The sequence below is a fragment of the Lynx rufus genome, unplaced genomic scaffold (genome assembly GCF_022079265.1).
Source record: "Lynx rufus isolate CCGP_SWC_20201006 ecotype Redwood Valley unplaced genomic scaffold, mLynRuf1.p SCAF_19, whole genome shotgun sequence".
In the NCBI taxonomy this organism is placed as follows: Eukaryota; Metazoa; Chordata; class Mammalia; order Carnivora; family Felidae; genus Lynx; species Lynx rufus.
Genome location: NW_025814833.1, coordinates 36,910,690 through 36,934,842, shown reverse-complemented (window position 1 = coordinate 36,934,842; position 24,153 = coordinate 36,910,690). Strand labels below are relative to the sequence as shown.

General features: G+C 39.4%; 1 pseudogene; it reads right to left on the bottom strand.

Moving 5' to 3' along the window:
• Window positions 1-1,415: 1,415 nt before the first annotated feature.
• On the bottom strand, window positions 1,416-24,153 carry LOC124513851 (tRNA pseudouridine(38/39) synthase-like; annotated as a pseudogene).

The window sequence follows — 24,153 nt, the reverse complement described above, 5'->3', positions numbered from 1 at the left end:
AGGTTATGATTGTTTTCTTAAAAATTTAGGAGCATTTAAAGGATAATCCAAAGTTGCTTTAGTTTCATGTTTTTTTTAATTTTGAGATCAATGTAAATTTACATGCAGTTGTAAGAAACAGAAAGATGCCTTATACCCTTAACTTTGTTCCCCAATGGTAACATCTTGCATGTCTATACTATGATATCAAAATCAGGGAAGTGAAACTGCTATGATCTATTTACCTTATTCCAATTTCACCAGTTATACATGCATAGTTTGTGTGTATGTCTCACTTTGTGCAGTTTTATTACCTGTGTCTACCACTATAGTCAAGATACAGAAACATTCCATCAGAAGGATCCCTCTTGCTATTAATTTACAGCTATGGCCACCTCCCTCCCTCACCCCTGGAAGCCAGTAATTTGCTCTTCAACTCCATAATCTTGCCATTACAAGTATGTTACATAAATGAAATCATTCAATATATAACATTTTGTGATCAGCTTTTACATTCAGCACAAATCCCGAGATCCATTCAAGTCATTGTATATATCCATGTTTTTTTTTTGTGTGTGTGTGTGTGTGTGTGTGTGTGTGTGTGTTTTTATTGCCTAGTAATATTGTAAGTGTGAATGCACCAGAGTTCGTTACACCACTCATTTATTGAAGGACATTTCGGTTCTGATGTCTGGACTCATTACAAATAAGTTGACACAATAATTTCTGCATAGATTTTTCTGTGAACTTAAAGTTTTCATTTTTCAGGGATAAATGTCCAAGAGCAACTGCTGGGTCATGTGGTAACGGCAAGCCTAGTTTTGTAACCAATACTTTTTTTTTGTTTTTTCCAGAGTGGCTGTACCATTTTATATTCCCACCAGCAATCTCTGAATGACACAGTTTCTCTACATTCTCACCAGCATGTGGTGTTACCATTAAACAAAAAAATTTTAAGTCATTCTGGTGCCTGTGTGGTGAGACCTCATTGAAGTTTTCATTTGCATTTCACTAATGGTTAATGTTGAACATCTTTTTATGTGTTCATTTGCCATCTGCGTATCTTCTTTGATGAAATTTCTATTCATGTCTGTAGCCCATTTCCTTCTTTTTTTGACACTTGCATGATCAAGCTTTAATGAATTTGAACACAAGTCACACATTTCCAAGTATACATAAATATATCTCCAATTTACAATTGCTTTTGGCTTCTTTTACTTAAATCTTTTTGGACAGTGATAAGAAAATGCTTGAACTCTTTCTCATTTAAGCAACAAGAACGTCCTTATTAGGAGTTTATGCCTTTTTTTTTTTTCATAGAGTTGATCATCTGAGTTTCTAGGACTTCTTACAGTAAATATTTTGTTTATATTTCCTTTCTATCCACCTACCACTAGCCTGTGGTTGCCTCCTAGATCCTGGGGAGTTCTCTATGGTTAAATGCTGCTTTTAATTTCTGTATCCACACAGAGCCTCTTTGTTGGTCTCTCCAAGATAGTATTTTCTTCCTCTAGTGTATTATTACAGTTCCTTTTGGCTTTTGTTTTTTCCCAATGAAATAAATGTGGATGTACAATGCATCCCTAGTTATAAAATGCTGGATTGAGATTCCTATCCTTGACATTTATGATAATCTATTAGGGACTTATGTATGAATTTTCACTCCTATTACAAAGGCACTGGTCTGCTTTATGACAGAGGGCCTAATATTTCTCCATTATATCAATCCACCCAGCTTTGAATCTGCAAATATCCTTTTGGGTACTGCAACACAATCCAGTCCTTGCAGAAGACAATACAACATGTGAGTTTTAACATTACCTTTAGCCTAGATTGCTATAGGTGGGTGACACTGAACTCCTGACCCTCCCAGTCATAGATCCACTTGATATTTTCAAACTTAAAATCACTTAAGACTAGAGAAAACTCTACACCCGTTCTGTACTGAGGTTTCTGGGGATTTTTCACCTATGTTCAGCAGCTTATCAATAATCACGGGCTTCTCCATTCCTTCGCCAATCAGAGAGGAGAAAACCATCATACAACAGACTTAATGACAAAGGAATCTCTGGTCAATCACTGCAAACTGACATAACCAGAAAGGTTCTTGCCATCTCCCCTCATCCAAGCTCTGGCCTACTAGCTGTCCTTGAGCAGACAAAAAAGTCCATATGATTTCTGAAACGATATGTGCCATCATACTCCGAGCCACAGAATTCATGACTATAATATCTCAATCAGAATAAGGGGGAAAAGAGCAGTAAGTCTTCTCAAACAGCTGAACCTAGCACTGAAGCTGGGTTTTACAGAAGCCCAAGCCAGTATATGAACGCCTCAAGGGAACACCTGATGGAAAATGTGGGTATAATGGATTTTTTAGCAGTTTTGACTTCTTCAAGTTAAAATCTTCTGAATCCTTGGAAAGTGAGAGCAAAGGTTAAGAGAAATTAATTGTCTAAAGGCACTTAGGTCCCTTGTCTGTTTATCCACATCAGTGAGAGTTGAATGTCTGCTTTCTCATTGTCAAGTCTCAGTGCCTCAGTTTCTCTTCAATAATATTGTTTGTGTTTTCTTGACGGGCAAAGCCCTAGCATCCCTAGCCTAGATAGGCTAGCCTTAGGGCTACATGACTTTGGCCATTAGCACTGAAATCAAATGCACAGTTGGCTTTTCCAGCTCCTGAAGAATTTTCTCTAATGTTTGAGTTCTTGTTGTTGTTCGCTGGATCCTATTTAAGTCATTGTATCTCCCTTTCCAGTTCTTGCACTCTTTTTCTTAGGAGTTCCTCAGTTTAGTTTCTCACTATGTCATTTTCGGCAACTATATGGCAACCCCAGGAATAAAGGAGTCATACAGGTCCATCGCACCTGCTTATCCTAAGCCACGCCTGTAGCTCCTTTTTCCGATTTTTTTATTCTGTTGAATTCCAAGAGCTCTTTATATATTTTAGACATGTCTTTCATCAGTTATGTGGTTTACATTTTTTCCCAGTCTGTAGCCTGTCTTTCATTATCCAGAGAGCACAAGTTGTTAATTTTGATGAGGTCCAATGTATCGATTTTTTCTTTTCATGGATCATGCTTTTGGTGTCAGGTCTAAGAACTTTTCACCTGGCCTTCAGTGCGGAATAACACCTCCAAAACGTTATAATTTTACATATGTAGCTGTAATTCATTTTACATTTGTTTCGCATAAGGTATGAGATTTAGGCCAAGGTTCAGTTGTTTCACTATGGATGTCTAATTGCTCCAGGACCATTTGTTAAAAAGGCTATTCCTCCTCCATTGATATACTTTTACACCTTTATCAAAAAATAGATGGGTATATTGGTTTGGGTCTATTTCTGGGCTCTGTATTCTATTGTATTGATCTATGCGTCCATCCCTCAGCAAACACTATACTGTGTTCATTATAGTGGCTATACGGTAAGCCTTAATACCAAGTAGGGTGATCCTTTCCACTTTATTCTTCTACTCTGGTTTTGTTATTAGGGTAATACTGGATTCATGAAATGAGATATAAAATGCCCCGTCCTCTTGGATTTTGTGGTAGAGATTGTAAATTGGCTTTTTATTTTTTATTTAAACTTTAGTTAACCCACAGAGCAATATTGGTTTCAGGAGAATTTAGTGACTCATCACTCACATACAACATCCAGTACTGATCACAAGTACCCTCCTTAGTACCCATCACTCATCTAGCCCATCCCTCACCTACTTCCCTCTATCAACTCATAGTTAATTAAGAATTTTCTGTGGTTTGTTTTCCTCTCTTCTCTTCCCCCCATTTCCCACATGTTCATCTGTTTTGGTTCTTAAATTCCACATATGAGGGGAATAATATGGTACTTGACTTTCTGATGGACTCATTTCACTTAGCATAATACATTCTAGCTCCATCCACATCGTTGCAAATGGCAAGATTTCATCTTTTTATGTCAGAGGACTATTCCATTGTATATATACACCACATCTTCTTTATCCATTCATCAGTCGATAGACATTTGGGCTCTCTGCATAGTTTGGCTACTGCTGATAATGCTATAAACATTGGGTGCATCTACACTTTTGAATCTATAGTTTCGTATCCTTTGGGCAAATACCTAATAGTGCAATTGCTGGATCATAGGGTAGTTCTATTTTTGGTTTTGTGAGGAACCTCCATAATGTTCTCGAGAGTGGCTGCCCCAGTTTGCATTCCCACCAACAGTGCAAAAGGATTTCCCTTTCTCTACATCCTTGCCAACATCAGTTGTTTCTTGTGTCATTAATTTTAGACATTCTGACAGGTGTGAGGTAGTATCTCAATGTGATTTTGATTTGTATTTACCTGATGATGACGGATATTGAGCATCTTTTCATGTGCCTGTTAGCCATCTGGATGTCGTCTTTGGAAAAGTGTCTATCCATGCCTTCTGTCCATTTCTTGACTGGGTTATGTTTTTTGGGTGTTGAGTTTGATAAGTTCTTTATAGATTTTGGATACTAACACTGTATCAGATAAATCACTTGCAAATATCTTCTATTCCATAGACTTTTAGTTTTGTTGGTTATTACCTTCACTGTGCTTAAGTTTGTCTTTTTGATTTTTATCTTGATGAAGTCCCAATAGTTCATGTTTGCTTTTGTTTCCCTTGCCTTCAATTACATGTCTAATAAAAAGTTTCTCTGGTCAAGGTCAAAGAGCTTGCAGCCTGTGTTATCCTCTAGGATTTTGATGGTTTCCTGTCTCACATTTAGGTCTTTCACCCATTTTGAATTTATTTTTGTGCACAGTGTAAGAAAGTTATCCTGTTTCATTCTTCTGCATGTCACCATCCAGTTTTCCTAATAACATTTATTGAAGAGACTGTCTTTTCTCCATTGGATATTCTTTCCTGCTTTCTTGAAGATTAGTTGGCCATATAGTTGTGGGTCCATTTCTGGGTTTTCTATTCTGCTCCATTGATCTATGTGTCTGTTTTTGTGCTGGTACCATACTGTCTTGAAGACTACGGCTTTGTAATAGAGCTTGAAATCCGGAATCGGGATTCCTCCAGTTTTTCTTTTTCAGAATTGCTTTGACTACTCAGGGTCTTTTGTGGCTGCATACAAATTTTAGGACTGAATGTTCTAGCTAGGGAATAAAATTAATAATAGTGAATTTTTTGTTACCAATCATCACAGTCTTGTCATTTGCCTCTGGAAAAAGTAGGTTCTTCATCTGGAGACTGAAACCAAGTCACGTTGAAACATGGTTTCCTTGTATTTCTCTGAGGGAGTGGCCATGTGATCAGGTGGCTGATGGTCCGGGAGTAGTGAATAAGAGGGCAGGCAGGTGAGAAAGTAGGGAGCCTAAAGGTCAGGTGCTGGGAAGTCGTTGCAGTCCTTAGCAATGTGACTGCCTTTGGAATAGAAACTTGGACTTGGCAAGGTTGGCAAGTTGTTGCTTTCTCACTTATTCTTATGTACTTCCTCTGTGTCCTCCCTTAATTCTGAATAAACCCTACTTTTCAAAATGCCATCCTGACTCGGCTAGATTAAGAGAACCAAAGGAATAGGGGTAGGACAGGGGCATTACCACACTTCCGAAATTGGTAGGATAGGTTTTTTTTTTAAGATTTTATTTTCAAGTAATCTCTACACCCTGCGTGGGGTGGGGCTTAACCCCACGGTCAAGAGTCATGCACTCCACCACCTGAGCCGGCCAGGCACCCCTACGTATGATGGCAGTTTTAAAGAATTCTAAGGGTTTTGGTGAAATTCAAGGGGCTGTGAAGGATTCTGTTTCCTTTTAATTAGACAATTATTTGGAGGTCATTTTTGTTGTTTCCATCGCCCAGAAGAGTGCTTGCCACAAGGTAAGGGCTGAGTCCTTGTTTGCCGAAGGACTGAGGCCATTTTTCCCCGGGCAGACCAGGCGATACTTCCGTCTCGCCCAGTTAATGGTTCTGCAGTGGAGACAACCTTATGGCAGAAATGAGACAAAGACGTTCCCATGTTTCTGTTGCCGTTGAGCAAGGTGACCCTACTCAGTCCATTAAATATGCCCGTTCTCAGCGCGCACTGGTCTTTTGTCTTTGGGGATGTTTTCCAGGCACGTGGGTGTGATTACAGAATCATCAGTAATTGCATACAACTTTATTTACCAAATATATTCTGTCAGAGAAGGCTCTGGCTGTAGCAACTAGTGACCAGCACCATCCTCCTGCCATGTTCCAGGCAGCAATGACTATAGCACTAAGAGCTGGGTTACTAGTGCATCTTACCCTGCCTCCGTCTTTGGACCTGGGTCGATAGGGAGTCTTCGTCTTCTCTTTGGAACTTGAGGTACTTTGATAGGAATTGCATTAAACGTGTAGATTGCTTCGGGTAGTGTAGCCATTTTCACAATGCTGTTCTTCCAACCCTTGAACATGGAATACTTTTCCATTTCTTTGTATCATCTTCAATTTCTTAAGTGTTCTATGGTTTTTAGAGTATAGATGCTTTACCTCTCTAGTTAGGTTCATTCCTTGATATCTTATTATTTTTGGTGCAGTTGCAAATGAGATTGATTCCTTGATTTCTTTTTCTGCTGCTTTGTTATTGGTGTATAGAAAGTCAACAGATTTCTGCACATTGATTTTATAGCCTGTGACTTTACTGAATTCATGTATCAGTTCTAGCAATTTTTTTTTGGTGGAGCCTTTTGGGTTTTCTACATAAAGTATCATGTCATCTGCAAATAGAAGTTTGACTTCTTCATTGCTGCTGGTGATACGCCACATTTTAATAAAAGAAAGGATAAGAACTATCTGATCCTCTCAACGGACGCAGAAAAAGCATTTGACAAAATATACGTATCCATTCTTGATAAAAACCCTCAACAAAGTAGGATGGATGGAACATACCTCAACATCATAAAGGCCACATATGAAAGACCCACAGCTAATATCATCCTCAATGGGGAAAAACTGAGAGCCTTTCCCCTAAGGTCAGGAACAAGACAGGGATGTGCACTCTCACCGTTACTATTTAACATGGTACTGGAAGTCAAAGCCTCAGTAATTAGACAACAAGAAATAAAATGCATTCAAATGTAAATTGGCTGTTTAAACATTTGGTAGAATTTTCCAGTGAAATCACATGGGCCTGGATATTTTTCCTTCAGGACTTTCTTAAACTACATATTCAATTTCTTTATCAATTATAAGATTAATTACATTGCCTATATAACTTTGGGAGGGTTGTTGTAATTTGTGGTTTCTCAAGGAATTGATCCATTTCTTCTATGTTTTCAAATTTATGAGCATTCAGTCATTAACAGTATTCCCTTATTATCCACTTAGAAATTACAGAATTTGCAGTGATATTCCTATTTAATCACTGATATTGATCCTTGTCTTCTCTAATTTTATCTGTGCCAGTCTTGCTAGAGGCTTACCAATTTTATTAATTTAAGAAATAGCTTTTCCCCCATTGATTTTCTTTATTGTATTCTTTTAATTTCATTGATTTCTGCTCTTATCATTATTATTTACTTCCTTCTGCTCACTTTAGGTTTTTCTCTTTTCCTATATCTTTTAGGTAAAAACTTGGGTGTGTAATTTGAGATCTTTCCTTATTTCTAATGTTAGCATTTAATGCTAGAATTTTCTCTCTCAGGGGTGCCTGGGAGGCTCAGTTGGTTAAGCGTCTGATTCTAGATCTAGGCTCAGGTCCTGATTTCACAGTTCCTAAGTTCAAGTCCCCTGTCGGCTCTGCTCTGACAGCACAGAGCCTGCTTTTGATTCTGTCTCTCCCTGTCTGCCCCTTCCCCCCGTGCATGCTCTCTCACTTAAAACAAATAAATAAATAAATAAGCTTAAAAAAATAGATTTTGTATTCAAAAATAATTCCCTCTCAGTGCTACTTCAGCTACATTCCATAGGTTTTGATTTGTCTTGTTTTCATTTTCATTTGGTTCAATTTTTAAAAATTTCCTTTGAGGGGCGCCTGGGTGGCACAGTCGGTTAAGCGTCCGACTTCAGCCAGGTCACGATCTCGCGGTCCGTGAGTTCGAGCCCCGCGTCGGGCTCTGGGCTGATGGCTCGGAGCCTGGAGCCTGTTTCCGATTCTGTGTCTCCCTCTCTCTCTGCCCCTCCCCCGTTCAAGCTCTGTCTCTCTCTGTCCCAAAAATAAATAAACGTTGAAAAAAAAAATTAAAAAAAAAAATTTCCTTTGATCTTATTTGACCCATGGATTATTTAGAAGTGTGCTGTTTAATTTCTAAGTGTTTTCTTTCAAGTTTACAGACTTCTAAATGTTTTTTAAATGTTTATTTATTTTTGAGAGAGAGCGAGCGAGCATGAGCAGGAGAGGGGCAGTGACAGAGAGAAAGACATAGAATCCGAAGCAGGCTCCAGTCTCTGAGCTGTCAGCACAGAGCCCGATGTGGGGCTTGAACCCACAAACTGTGAGCTCATGACCTGAACTAAAGTTGGATGCTTAACCAACTGAGCCACCCAGGTGCCCCCAGATTTACAGATTTCTAGTTTGATTTCACTATACTCAGAGGACACATTCTATAGGATATATTTTCATTCTGTTGATGTTTGTTTTATGGTCCAGCATATAGTCTATCTTGGTATATGTCCTGTAGGCACATGAAACAAGTGTGTACTGTGCTATTGTTGAGTGGAGTATATTTACACAAATAAGATCCTGTTGGTCACTGTTTTGTTTAGTCACCCTATTCTTGCTGATTTTGTCTGGTAGTTCTATCAGTTGCTGAGTGTCGGGTGTATGAAGTCCAATGTTAACTGTGGCTTGGTCTATCTCAACTATCAGATTTTTCTTTGTGTATTTGGAAGTTCTGTTGTTTGGTTGATATCTATTTAGAGTAGATACATCTTTGTGATGGACTGATACTTTTATAATCATGTAATGTCTCTCTTTGCCTTTCATAATTTTCTTTGCTCTGATGTTGACTTTATCTGATAATACAGTCATTCCTGCTCTTTATTTCTGTGGCAAAATACACCTGCCATGAAATTTGCCATCTTAACCATTTTTTTTTAATTTTTTTTTCAACGTTTATTTATTTTTGGGACAGAGAGAGACAGAGCATGAACGGGGGAGGGGCAGAGAGAGAGGGAGACACAGAATCGGAAACAGGCTCCAGGCTCTGAGCCATCAGCCCAGAGCCCGACGCGGGGCTCGAACTCCCGGACCGCGAGATCGTGACCTGGCTGAAGTCGGACGCTCAACCGACTGCGCCACCCAGGCGCCCCCACCATCTTAACCATTTTAAGTGCACCTTTCGGTAACATGAAGCCCATTTATGTAAGCAATCCCAAAACTGTCTGTGTTGCAAAACTGAAACTCTATACCCATTGAACAATAACTCAAGGCCCCTCCCACAGTGCCTGACAACCACCATTCTCCTGTCTCTATGAGTTTAACAACTCTAGGTACCTCATGTAAATGGAATCGTACAGTATTTGTCTTTTCCTGGCTGGCTTATTTCACTTAGCATAATGCCCTCAAGGTTCATAATGCTATAGAACATGTCACAATTTCCTATCATTTTAAGGGCTGAATGATACCCGTTGCATGTATGTACCACGTTTTATGTATCCATTCATCCATCAACGGACACTTGGGTTACTCCCACCATTTGCCTACTGTGAACAATGCTGCTATAAACATGGGTGTACAAATATGTCTTCAACCCTGTTTATAATTCTTTTGTGTATTTATCCAAAAGAATTGCTGGATAACTCAGTAATGCTGTCTTTAATTTTTAAAAGTTTTAATTCCTGTATAGTTAACATACAGTGTTATATTTGTCTCAGGGGTACAATATAGCGATTCAACAATTCGATACATGATTCAGTGCCTTCCTCTTAATCCCCTTCATCTATTTCACCCATCCCCCCCCCCCCACCTCCCCTCTGGCAACCACCAGTGTGTCCTCTATAGTTAAGAATCTGTTGGGGCGCCTGGGTGGCGCAGTCGGTTAAGCGTCCGACTTCAGCCAGGTCACGATCTCGCGGTCCGGGAGTTCGAGCCCCGCGTCGGGCTCTGGGCTGATGGCTCAGAGCCTGGAGCCTGTTTCCGATTCTGTGTCTCCCTCTCTCTCTGCCCCTCCCCCGTTCATGCTCTGTCTCTCTCTGTCCCAAAAATAAATAAACGTTGAAAAAAAAAATTTAAAAAAAAAATTAAAAAAAAAAAAGAATCTGTTTTTTGTTTTGTTTCTTAAATTCCTCATGAATGAAATCATATGGCATTTGTCTTTTTCTGACTCACTTATTTCATTTAGCATTATATCCTCTGGATCCATTTATGTTGTTGCAAATGGCAGGATCTTCTCCTTTTTTAAGCCCGAGCAGTATTCCACTGTGCACATATACCACACTTTCTTCATCCATTCATCTATCAACGGACACTTGGGTGGCTTCCATATCTTTGCTATTGTGAATAATGCTGCAATGGACATAGGGGTGCATATATTTTTTGAAATCAGTGTTTTCATTTTTTTTTTGATAAATACCCAGATGTGGAACTGCTAGATCATATGGTAGTCCTATTTTTAGTTTTTTGAGGAACCTCCAAACCGTTTCCCACAGTGACTGTACCAATTTACATGGCCACCAATAGTGCACGAGGGTTCCTTTTTCTCCACATTACGCCATACTGAGATTGAGCACTTGGGGTTGCCGAAGAGTTTTACTCAATGATTATGCTCTGTTCTCAGCTTTTTATTGTCCCTGTCTATCTGCTCCATACAGAGAGTCTGTCTCTCCATGATTTTGCCAGTTGGAAATGCTGTTGATTGTCATTCATCAATAAGTTAGCAGTACGGTGAGAGTGTTCTTGATTCTAGTCCAACCTGAGTCTTGGGTAGGCCCCATGAGGTTGGTCATCAGAGGCATGTTCTTCAGTGCTTCTGGCCATATTCCCCATGATAGGCAGACTATCTTGTTATGTATCTTCTGTAGGAGATAGATTCCAACTCATCTCCCAGAGGTAGATGTTTCCCACATATTTGTATCACCTGCAATTGGGCATTTTAATTTTTGGCAGGAAATCATGCCTAGTAATCCTGGCAGTAGGCAAGGTAGCAGGCCTGAATACACATATAATTGTGTGCTATTACTGGAAACATCAGTCATTATATGTCACATTTGGTTTGAAATTGCTGCTTTGGATACTGGTGAATGCACTAGTAATCCAGCTCTCAGTGCTATAGTCATTGCTGCCTGGAACATGGCAGGAGGATGGTGCTGGTCACTAGTTGCTACAGCCAGAGCCTTCTCTGACAGAATATATTTGGTAAATAAAGTTGTATGCAATTACTGATGATTCTGTAATCACACCCACGTGCCTGGAAAATATCCCCAAAGACAAAAGACCAGTGCGCGCTGAGAGCAGGCATATTTAATGGACTGAGTAGGGTCACCTTGCTCAACGGCAACAGAAACATGGGAACGTCTTTGTCTCATTTCTGCCATAAGGTTGTCTCCACTGCAGAACCATTAACTGGGCGAGACGGAAGTATCGCCTGGGCTGCCCGGGGAAAAATGGCCTCAGTCCTTCGGCAAACAAGGACTCAGCCCTTACCTTGTGGCAAGCACTCTTCTGGGCGATGGAAACAACAAAAATGACTGCCAAATAATTGTCTAATTAAAAGGAAACAGAATCCTTCACAGCCCCTTGAATTTCACCAAAACCCTTAGAATTCTTTAAAACTGCCATCATACGTAGGGGTGCCTGGCCGGCTCAGGTGGTGGAGTGCATGACTCTTGACCGTGGGGTTGAGCCCCACCCCACGCAGGGTGTAGAGATTACTTGAAAATAAAATCTTAAAAAAAAACCTATCCTACCAATTTCAGAAGTGTGGTAATGCCCCTGTCCTACCCCTATTCCTTTGGTTCTCTTAATCTAGCCGAGTCAGGATGGCATTTTGAAAAGTAGGGTTTATTCAGAATTAAGGGAGGACACAGAGGAAGTACATAAGAATAAGTGAGAAAGCAACAACTTGCCAACCTTGCCAAGTCCAAGTTTCTATTCCAAAGGCAGTCACATTGCTAAGGACTGCAACGACTTCCCAGCACCTGACCTTTAGGCTCCCTACTTTCTCACCTGCCTGCCCTCTTATTCACTACTCCCGGAACATCAGCCACCTGATCACATGGCCACTCCCTCAGAGAAATACAAGGAAACCATGTTTCAACGTGACTTGGTTTCAGTCTCCAGATGAAGAACCTACTTTTTCCAGAGGCAAATGACAAGACTGTGATGATTGGTAACAAAAAAAAATTCACCATTATTAGTTTTATTTCCTTTCAAATTTCCAACAGTATACCTTGTGTTTTTACTGATTCATAGTTAGGTTTTACCAAGTTGTCTATTTGTATTCTTTCGATGTGCCAGTGTTTGGATTTGTTTTAATCTCCATTTTCAATGCAATAGTTCGTGTTGCTAAATTTAAGAATTCATTTCGCATGGTTCCTTTTGTTTGTATTTTTAACTTTCTGAATTGCCTCCTCAGTTCATTCATTTTCACTCGTTCTTCTTTACTGATGAAACTTCTTTGGACGATGGACTTTCTCATATGTACAGTTTGTCTGCATTTAATAGTACTACTAATATTTATTAAGCGCTTAGTACGTGCCATTGTTGCAAATATCTTGCATACATTTGTTTAATCCTCCCAATTACCTTATTGAGTAGGATACACTGCAGAGGTGTTACGTTTTCTCCTATTTACCTAAAATGACACAAGTAGTAGATGGCAGAGCCAGAATTAGAATTCAGGCAATCTGTGTGCAGATCCTGTCCTGAACCCATCATAATTTTGAAAATATTCGATAGCATTTCCTGTGTTTGCCTCTGCCGATGGAAAATTCTGACTGGGACTTGGTGCCTAATTATGTCATTCTGGCACAAATCAAGATAAGTAGCAATATGCAAACACCCTTGAGTCCTCAGAAACTATCAACATCGGTTATTTGGAAACTAAAAGACTTTCTTTTAAAGTGTGATCACAAGTAAGTGTTTTGTGGAAATCTTACATTGAATACAAAATAGTGAATTGTTAAACTAGTTTTAAAACCTTCATTTCTCTCCAGTTCTCACTTCTTACTACAAACCCCCAAACCTTTCCTGAATACCCCCCCCCCAATACATACACTATGTCTTTAGGTAGCTTTAGCCAGCTTCTAGAAACACTTCTGTTCCACAGGCTCTCCCAAATATTTTAAGTGAATATATAAGTGAATTTTCAAAAGCAACATGTCAGTGATTAGAAGTGGGAAGATATTTTCAGTCTTAAAATGATTTGGACATTTTTCCTGGTGAAATTAACTTCCTAGCAAATCTCCCTCTTGGATAATGAGGAGACTCATGATCCACATATACATAGGTCCTATACCTTTCAAAAAGTAACCACTTTCCAAAGAAGCTAAATGAAGATTTGTGTGACCAATGGCATCTAAAACATTTCTCTTCTGCAAGTGGAAAAAGATCTACAGGGGAATATACAAATTTGTCATCAGTTCACATGCAATTCGGTTGAATACTCGTAACTCAGCAAACATGAACACTTATCTTTACTTGTGCATGCCAAGATACGGGGAGGTTCAACACTGGTATAATTCGTTCTTTTCACTTAATCCTTATTCTTGTGGGGAGCTTGTATTTGTACACTGCACAGAAATTGTGACTATTTAGCAGTCTTTTAGGATGCCACAGCTGAGACCAACTTGTTCTACCGTTATTACTACCCAAAAATTATACCTTCTGCACACGTCATAAAAATAAATGATCTTAAAACTGCACATGATATTGCCTAAAAAATCGCATTTACAAGACTGGGATGTTTGAGCTAATTCTCTGAATGGGGAAAACTGGAGACTAACACTCCAACCACTAAAATATGTTGTGAAATTTCTTTCCTATCACTTCCTTTGTTTTGTATCGGGAAATCCCTCTGGTACCGTCTAGAAAAATATCTGCCACCCTTGTCTTTACTGTTATAATTTCACTATTTGTCTTATTCTAAGCCAATATTGAACAGAAATTGAAAGTGAGTGTACTCAAAATTAGTCTTTCCACTCATCTTCTTTTTTTTAATATCAGAGAGTGGACAGAACTAAAACATCAATCAATGCTAAGTCAATAACACTTGGAAGAAAATGTTCTGGTTCTTGTTTCCCTAATCATCCTTCTTCCAATTACTTCCTGAACAAAATCCGACTTTGAGGACCATGATGTGACCTTCATTTTGACTCTATCTTGGGTCAAATCATTCGGTATGTCAGCTCCTACTACTTCAAGAAATTAGTTTGAAAAGGGGCAGTCTAAGCGATTGCCCCTAACCAAGGGCAGGGAGACAGTCTCAGCTCAGCCCAGTGGACTTGCTTCTCACAGCCCCACATGGTAAATGATGTATTTGGCCCCAGTCAGCTGCTGCAAATCACTGTTACCCAAACCTGTATGTGTGGTCTGATTCTTTCTGGCATGTAGACGGGCAGACCTCATACTGACGGGCATACCTCACATTTTGAACTGATGGAAGTTTCCTATTCATCTTAGAGTATTGCATTTGAATTTTTGTACTGCATTTTCCGAGGGAATATTATTCAGAACTTATTCTGAGCACTTCTGTGGTACGTTACTCCATAAATATTCTGTCAGCCAAACAAGGTTCCCTATTTTCAATACAACATCCATTATTCACACTCAAAAAGGCACTGAAGATAAGGCTCAGCATTCTGTATGAATCCTGGCTTCTACTGAGTGCTGGCCTTAAACAATTCTTCTGTGCTTTGTGTACATAAGCCTAGCCTTCAACATCCTACCAAGATAGTAAAATATGCACACAATACTTTAAAAACATGATTTTTAACCATGATAGGGATAATTTATTTAGAACAGGGTATTTCTAATTATGTGTTGAAATCAAAGGCAAAATAGTAACTTCACATTGAAAGAATTTAGCAAACACCAACTTAACTCAGTGATTACAGTGAGTATCACCAACAAAGGGAGAAGCAGACATCACGCATCTCCTGAAAGGATGCAATGAGAAGAACGCTGCATCGTTTTGGTGTTATTTCTGTTAAAAATGTATTTAACTTGAATCTATCATACGGAAATACAGATCACCCCATGTCAAGAGACACCCTATGAGCATCGATGGAGCATTCATCCACGATGAATCACTGGGTGCTACTCCTGAAGCCAAGATACACTATATGCTAACTAACTTGAATTTAAATAAAATAAATCAATAAACAAACTGAATCATATGCAGCTAAAAAAAAGACATCCTGTTAGATAAGTGGCCCTTTAAGTCTTCAAAACTTTCAATGTCATCACATACAAAGAAAGTATCAGGACGTGTTGCGGATCGAAGGAGATTACAGAAACACGACAAACAAAATAAGCTATCTCAGGCGGATTCTGAGTGAGGAAATCTAATTATGAAGGTTCCTATTCGGATATGGTCAAATTTGAACTTGGACTTTGAAAAGAAGTATCAGGAAACTTCTTTTGCCAAGGATCAAATAGTAGATATTTTTCGACTTGTGGGTCCTATGGTCTCTACCGCAGCTACTTGGCTCTGTTGTAGTAGCTCAAAAACTGAGACAAAACGCAGTTGTGTTCTAGTAAAACTTTATTCACAACAACAAGCAGCAATGGTCCATATTTGACCTGAGGGCTATAGGTTTCAGATCCCTAAATTAGAGAATAGTATTGTATAAGCATGAAATCTCCTGGTTTTGGTAATTTTACTGTGGTTTATCGTTCTAGGATATACCTCCTAAGGTATTTAGGGTAAAGATTCATAATATGTGTGATTTAACTCTGAAATGGTTGAGGGAGTAGGAGAAGTATATTTGACACACACACACACACACACACACACACACACACACACGTATGTACCTCTATATGTATATGGGTTATGGAGAGAGAATAAAGAGACATGGAGAAAATGTAATAAAATATTGATGAATCTGGTAAAGAAAAGAAATTCCTAGGACTATACTTGAAAGCTTGCAGAAATGTGAAATTGTATCAACATAGTAAAAAGATGTAAATTTAAAAAATAAACATGTACACCAGATAGATGTTTATTCTGTCGTTGGTTTTCTAAACCTACACAGTCAATGTATCATTTTAAGCTGCTCTTCTCTCTCGTTCACAATAGCTATACTTAAATATTTTAAAACTCTCATTTTTAAAATGTCTTCACTCAACAAGCACTCTATCTTTAGCTCTTTATTTTTTTTTTTTGACTTTGAGAAATGTTCTGAAACATAGCATTGAGATGGCACAGAATGAAATTTGAGGAATCAGAGGATCTGAATTTGAGCTCCAACTAGATTTCTTATTAGCTTCACTTATAGATAAGTCACTTAGCTTCTCATTTTCCTCATTTGTAACTATGTCATAGTGTTCTGAGCACTGAGATAATGAATATGACGCTGTAAAATCCCTAAATTGCTATGCATAAGAGCGATTTGCCCTCATTTATAGTGACTAGATTTTCTAAGCTAAAGAGCAAATGCAAAATATACCATTGCATTTATAAATGTTTTCAAAGGACCAGATGGACTTGCTTTTATGAAACAGAAGTTTGATACAAGATGTCAAACTAGCCTGGGCTCCGTCTCCCAAACCCAACCGAAGAAGAAACAAAGGAAAAGTCAAGATATTGACAGAACGCATTCCCGTTTTCCATACCTGAAATAGATGCGTGAGAAATCCTTCCAGAGGCATAAAATGTGTTTGGGTCCCAGCATGGGGGGGAGGGGTGACTCATTGAAACTGTAATTTCTTCTACATTGTGCTGGAGAGCCCCAAGGCAGAGATGTGATCGAGACGGGTACGTCAAGCACGGAAATGGAAAGTACCTCCCAGTCACTCTTACAAACCTAGATTTCTACCCACTGTCCCTGCACAAGTCTCAGAGCGCTTGGGACCTTTAGAAGACAGAACCCACACAAAAAAAGGAAACCAGAATACATGTGGGAAAAGCAATGAAGTAAATAACAGCACAACTAAAAGACTGTTCAAGCCTAGACACATAATCTGTACCTGCCATAATAACGTGGGGCAATCAAAAGATAAGAGTCTCCAATATTAAATAAACAAAAATCCCAACAATATCCTGCTTTTAAAAGATGTACTTAAGGGGCGCCTGGGTGGCGCAGTCGGTTGAGCGTCCGACTTCAGCCAGGTCACCATCTCGCGGTCCGTGAGTTCGAGCCCCGCGTCGGGCTCTGGGCTGATGGCTCAGAGCCTGGAGCCTGCTTCCGATTCTGTGTCTCCCTCTCTCTCTGCCCCTCCCCCGTTCATGCTCTGTCTCTCTCTGTCCCAAAAATAAATAAACGTTGAGAAAAAAAATTAAAAAAAAAAAAAAAAAACTATGTACTTAAGCCTCCAGGGGACAGGAGTATGTGTGTGCCTCGTATTTGTGCTGTCATCTATTATGATTTTTAAATATCTTTAGACCTTTAGCATCTCCAATACCTATCGCTGTGATGGGTGCCCTGTGTATATTCTTTAAATGTTTGCTTGCTAAGGAGACAGTGCTGCCCGTGGGCTTTGACATAAAGCAGAGCTGTGTTCATATGACAGCACAGCCACTTAGTAAGCAGGGGAATGAGCTGTAGAATGTGTAAGTTATTTAAAAGTTTCAGGCTTACATCCTTATCCAAAACACAGGGATAATGCCACCTTTCCAGTACTGTTAAGTAGCCATTACTAAATGAGAAAACATAGGCGTTGTAATTCTGTCCTGCAACAAACGTTTTTTGAGTACGTTCTAATTGTCAAGCCACGTGTCTTTTATGGATATTTAGTAGGAAACACTACCAACGGTTTCGTTTCTCATGGAGCTCAAAGTCTAGAAGGGGATATATACATTCCAACTATTAAGTCGTTAGGAGTTACTTTAACGCCTGGTATATGAACCAACTTGATTTCCTTTACGAGTTGGTAGCCCGTAAGTGGAAAGTACCAGTGAGCTTCATATAAACTTGGCAAGCCTCCCTACCAGTATCTCCAGAAAATGCCTAACACTCCATTCTTCCCCCGCTAGCTCTCCTCTCACCTACTCTGTGTTTATCGAGTCACCTTATCCTGCTAATGACCCTCTCCACAGCCCTTTTGGATTCACGCTTCTGGTCAACTGTTTCGTTCTTAATCTCAGCTTCAATCCTTAATGTCGCTATTCAGATCACCCTTCTCCCGTTCCCAGGAGAATAGAGACTGTCCTGTCCCCAAACTACACTCAAACCAATCTCTGGGACCCTTCAAGGTTACAGGGCCTGTAATTTTACGGAAAATACTGACACGAGACAAAAAGTAAGATTCCATTGCTCTTAATCTGATATTGCTCAATGGGTTTTTGTGTCCTCTCCAATCCTTCGTCCCTATTAATCACAATAAACCTGCACTATGAGCCAAGGTCTCAAATTTGAGAGAAAGTACAGAGGATCTCGTGGATTCCCTCCTGCAGATACTCCAGGCACTGGCCCCACGTTTTTCTGTCATTGCTGTATTGGTACCTCCACTGAAATCTGACGTGATAGCACACTCAGCATTTCTAGTGCATCTATTTAAGAAGCAGCCACTTGAAGACTGTTATTTAAGGGGCACCTGAGTGGCTCAGTCGGTTGTCAGACTTCGCCTCAGGTCATGATCTTGCGGTTGGTGAGTTCGAGCCCCACGTCTGGCTCTCTGCTGTCAGCAGGGAGCATGGTTCAGATCCTCCCTCCTGCTCACTCTCTACCCTTCCCCCCCCCCCCCCGTCTCTCCCTCTCAAAAATAAACATTTAAAAAAAAGAAAATTGTTATCTAAAAAAAAAAAATACTGAAGTTGAGGATAAGGATTCCCCTATATGCCGTTCTTAGAATTTATGTCAAGAAAACAGTTTTGGAAGTTCAAATTCTTTCTTTTCATCAGAAAATGACACAATATTATCCAGTGGATTCTGCTTCTTGTTTAGGCTGTGAAAGTCAGAGTTCAGTTTCCATACTTCATTCATCCAGGCTCTAACCTAATTCTTTCTCCCCTCTTTTTAATTAGAAATACATACACATAGGAGAACCTATGTGTGTGTGTTTGTTTGTTTGTTTTGCATTTCAACAGCATTTAAAATTATTTTCACATTGTGCCTTATCTTAAATCCTTTTAGGATTAGGCACTATGTAATTTGTAAGTAATTTAAATGTCTTAATTATCATCTGGAAGAGGAGTCATTGCTATACTGAGCCCTCTAGCTAATATGCCCAACCACTCACCAAATCCATCAAATCATGAGCGACAGACCCAGTTTACTCCATAGTTTAAATTGACATTTATTCCCACAAAGAAGTGAGTGGTAAAAAGCACTAAGCTCTTTATAAATCTCAGCATGCAACAAATATACAGGTTCGTCAGCCCATTCTTAAATACTGACCTTCAAAATACTTCGGGGCCAACTTAGCTCTATATGATGTCAAGATGAGTATCGAAATGGTGAAAATAAAATTGATAGAAACAGCAGTTTATTTCAAATGAACCCGCAGTGACTGCCTAAGTCTTGGTTCACACCTGAAATGACTTAGCCTGACCATTGATAAGGCCTGGCCTAAAACCATACCTGAAAACTCGAGTCAGGAATGAATGCAAATGCTGCTAAGTTCAGCCTCCAGCCCCCGTTGCTATGTTTGTGGAGATGAGAGGTATTGGGAATTTCAAACAATTGCTAACAGCTCAATTTTGTTTCTCAAAAAGTAATACATAGAGGCCCAATATCTACAACACGTAGAAGCAAAACTTCCTGAGTTGAAGTACAGAGAAGAGGCCCTGAGGCCTGGCTCTTACAGGTCCCTTTGGCCACCTCTGTTCTGATGGCTCACTGTTCTCGGTGTATTGGGTACTTCTGACGAAAAAGAGAATCAATAACAGGTTAACCCATATCTCAGTTAAATAATGCTGCAATAAATATATAAGTGCATTGTTTGCATTTTGTTCCAGTAAATACCCAGTAATGGAATTATTGGACCATACGGTAGTTCTATTTTTAATTTCTTGACGAATGTCCACACTGCTTTCCACAGCGGCTGCACCTCTCTACATTCCCACCAACAGTGCACAAAGGTTCCTTTTTCTCCACATCCTCGCCAACACTTGTCTTTTTTACTTTAGCCATTGTGACAGGTGAAAGGGGATGTCTCACTGTGGTTTTGATTTGCATTTCCCTGATGATGAGCGATGATGAGCATCTTTTCGTGTGTCTGTTGGCCTTCTGGATGTCTTCTTTGGAAAAATGTCTATTCATGTCCTCCCATTTTTTTCATTGTTTTTTTTTGGGGGGGGGCACTGAGGTCTAGAAATTCTTTATACACCTCAGATAGTAACCTTTTGTCACATATATATCATTTGCAAATATGTCCTACCATTCAGTAGTTTGCCGTTTTCTTTTGTTGATCATTTCCTTCACTGTGTAAAAGCTTTCTATTTTGATGTAGTCCCAATAATTTACTTTTGCTTTCTGTTTCCTTTGCCTTAGGAGACATATACTGCTATGGCCAGCGTCAGAGAAATTACTGCCTGTGTTCTCTTCTAGAATTTTTTTTTTTTTATGGTTTCAGGTCTCACATTTAGGTCCTCAATCCATTTTGAGTTTATTTTTGTATATACTTCTAGAAAGAGGTCCAGTTTTAACCTTTTGCATGTAGCTGTCCGGTTTTCCTAGCACCATTTATTAAAGAGAAATGTTGCCAGGGCGCCTGAGGGGTGCAATCTGTCAAAGCACCCAACTTCGGCTAAGGTCTTGATCTCATGGTTGTTGAGTTCGAGCCCCACATCAGGCTCACTGCTGTCAGTGCAGAGCCTGCTTTAGATCCTGTCCCCCTCTCTGTATACCCCTCCCCACACGTGCTCTCTTTCAAAAATAAATAAATAAATAAATAAATAAATAAATAAATAAATAAAACATTTAAAAGATATATAAAGAGACTGTTCCCTATGTTTATTGCATCATACAGTAGCCAAGATATGGAAGCAACCCAAGTGCTCACTGATAGATGAATGGAAAAGGAAGATGTGTGTGCGTGTAGTATATGTTTTAGTTTATATACATGTATATACTAAATATATTTACATATATATTTATATATTATATTTATATGTACATATATTTCTATATACATATGTATATATATATTATATGTTATATATATTTATATAAATATATTCCATTTATATATATAGTATACATGTATAAACAAAATATTACACAGCCATGAAAAACAATGAGATCATGCTATTGGAGGCAACCTGGGTGGATCTACAGGGTATTAAGCTAAGTGAAGTAAGTTAGACTAAAAAAGAAAAATAGCACATAACTTCCCTCATTCCACATTGTGGAATCTGAAACAAACAAACAAACAAATGAATAAACAAAAAGCAGAATCAGACCTATAAATACCAAGAACAAACTGGTGGTTGCCAGAAGGGAGAGGACGAGCAAATGGGTAAAATGGGTGAAGGGGAGGGGGAGATACAGGCTTCCACTTGTGGAATAAGTCATAGACGTGGAAGGTACAGGATAAGGAATACAGTCAATGATATTGCAATAGTGCTGTGGGCTGACAGATAGTAGCTACACTCGCGGTGAGCACAGCATAACGTACGGAGAAGTCGAGTCACTGTTACACACCTGAAACTAATATAACACTGTACCAAATATGCTCAAAATTTTTTTTGAATCTTTAAAAATTAAACATTCAGTGCCATTTCACTTGCCTTTGCATATTTAAAAATGTAAATGGATTTCTTATATTAGGAAACATCCTGTTCTGAAATGCAAGTAAACATAATACATTATGAGAGGAAAAAAAAGCTTAGCACAGCACATAGGCACTCATGTGTTCATGTAGAAATTAATAAGAGGGGCGCGTGGGTGGCTCAGTCGGTTGAGCGTCCGACTTCCGCTCAGGTCAGGATCTCGTGGTTGGTGAGTTGGAGCCTCACATCAGGCTGTGTGCTGACAGCTCAGAGCCTGCTTCAGATTCTGTCTCCCTCCATCTCTCTCTCTCTCTCTCTCTCTCTCTCCAACCCCTACTTGGTCTCTGTCTGTCTCAAAAATAAATAAAATTTAAAAAAAATTTAAAGAAATTGATAAATATAAAAGTGAAAAATATTTATTTGACCTCTCTGAATCTCTAAAATAAGTTAGACTGCTTCCTAGGATTAAACCAAGTAGTGTTTATATTGAAGCACAAAAGGTGCTTAACTTTAAGGGGGAAATAACAACAAACATTTTGTGAACTTTATCATTAAATTGTATATGTAATCCAGTTAACATCTCAGCTCATGAACTTTTTTGCTATAACATTAAAACCACTAAATATGAGCTGAAAATTATTTCCTACCTTTATTGTGGTATAATCAATAAAAATTATGTTTAAGGTATACATGGTGATTAGATATACCTGTACGTTGTGAAATGATTACCACAGTTAATTAACACATCCACCACCATTTTTGGGGAGACAGGGGAAGAGCCCCCCTAGGAGTTTTATACTTTTTGACCATTTGCCACTGTATCCCTGTGGTAATCCTAGGATATTGAGGACATAAATGGTGAAAGTTTCCATTTGCTAATCACATTTGTTCCCAGATCCATTACAAGTAGGTTTCAACAATGGAAATAGATTTTTCACTAGGCCAACCAATAATACCATCTATCCTTCTATGACAGATTTCTGACATAAATCAGATTTAATCCTCAATAAAGACAGATCTTCCTTACTTTGTGTGAATCTAAGTAGTTGATAAAATGTGGGAGTTGAGCCTGTAGCCTTATGGCTTAATATTAATACACAACATAATAAAAGATTTGAATCTTTCTCCTGCTGTGCTAAGAAAACATGATGGCTATTTTTCTGAGATTGCTGTTTATACTATGGGTTTGTTTGGGTCATTCAATGCATCTTATAATAACCCTCAAGAATAGGATTGAGGTGGGATACCTGGGTGGCTCAGTTGATTGAATGCCTGACGAGGTTGCAGCTCAGGTCGTGATCTCATGGTTTGTGGAATCGAGGCCCGTGTTGGGTTCCATGCTGTGAGCGAGGAATCCTGCTTGAGATTCATTCTCTCCCTCCCTCTCTCTCTCTCTCTCTCTCTCTCTGTCCCCCACTCTCACTCTCTGTCTCTCTCTCAAAATTAATAAGTAAATATTAAAAAAGGAATAGGATTATAGTTAGCCTACTTTAGTCCAAGTTTTCCAGGATGGTAGGAGATATACCCAATGCAGTCCCTTACTACAGAAGTATCTGAGTAAAATTTGAAACATTGGAAACAGATACCAAATATCCCTGGAGAATTTTCACATGGAATCTAGAACACAACTCTGTATCACTAACAACGTAACCACTGGTGTCCACCTCACCCATGCCCTGGGGCCTCAGTTTTTCTAACCACTTCTAATCCCCTCAGCATACATGGACAATTATATCATCTAGAACACGACTCTGACAAATTCTTGGCTCTTTACGCTAATAGAGACTACTCATCATCCTTGTCTATTGGACAGCCCCTTGTGTAAGGTGGGTCGTAACCACTGAATTGCACAATTTGAAGAACACTGAGCGACAGTGAATTCTAATCACATAAAACAAAGACGAGGACCCGAACAGAATTCCAGATAGTGCAAAGAAGACATAGAGCATCACAAGGCGTTCTGCTAACGATATCCAACTTGTTGGGAAGATGGGTACTGTTACTCAGTGATCCTGCTACTTGGTCCCAATGGAACAGAGCCATAAGCACTCACTGGCAGCCCCCACTGGAAACACGTAAACTGCTTTCGGATAGCCTCCCACTTTGCCATTTGGAATCTAGGTTTCAATCACCTCCCTCTATCCGTCTGCATCACCTGACATCTAGCGCCATGAGGGAGACCAGATGCAATACCCAACCGAGAAAAAGACCCCAGTAAAATTCGTGGCATTTGCTTTGGGGATGCCTGGGCTTGTGGGCGATAGCAGGCGCCAGCCTCTGTGTCTACCGTTTTTTCAACTCCTCCAGCGACTCCAAGAGGAGCTTTGGTGTGAGAGGAAACACCAGGAACTGATCAAGGCTTGCGTCCCTTCCACTTTCTTTGGCATACGACGCACACTGGACAACATGCAAAAATCCTTTCTGCCTTAATCCTACCAT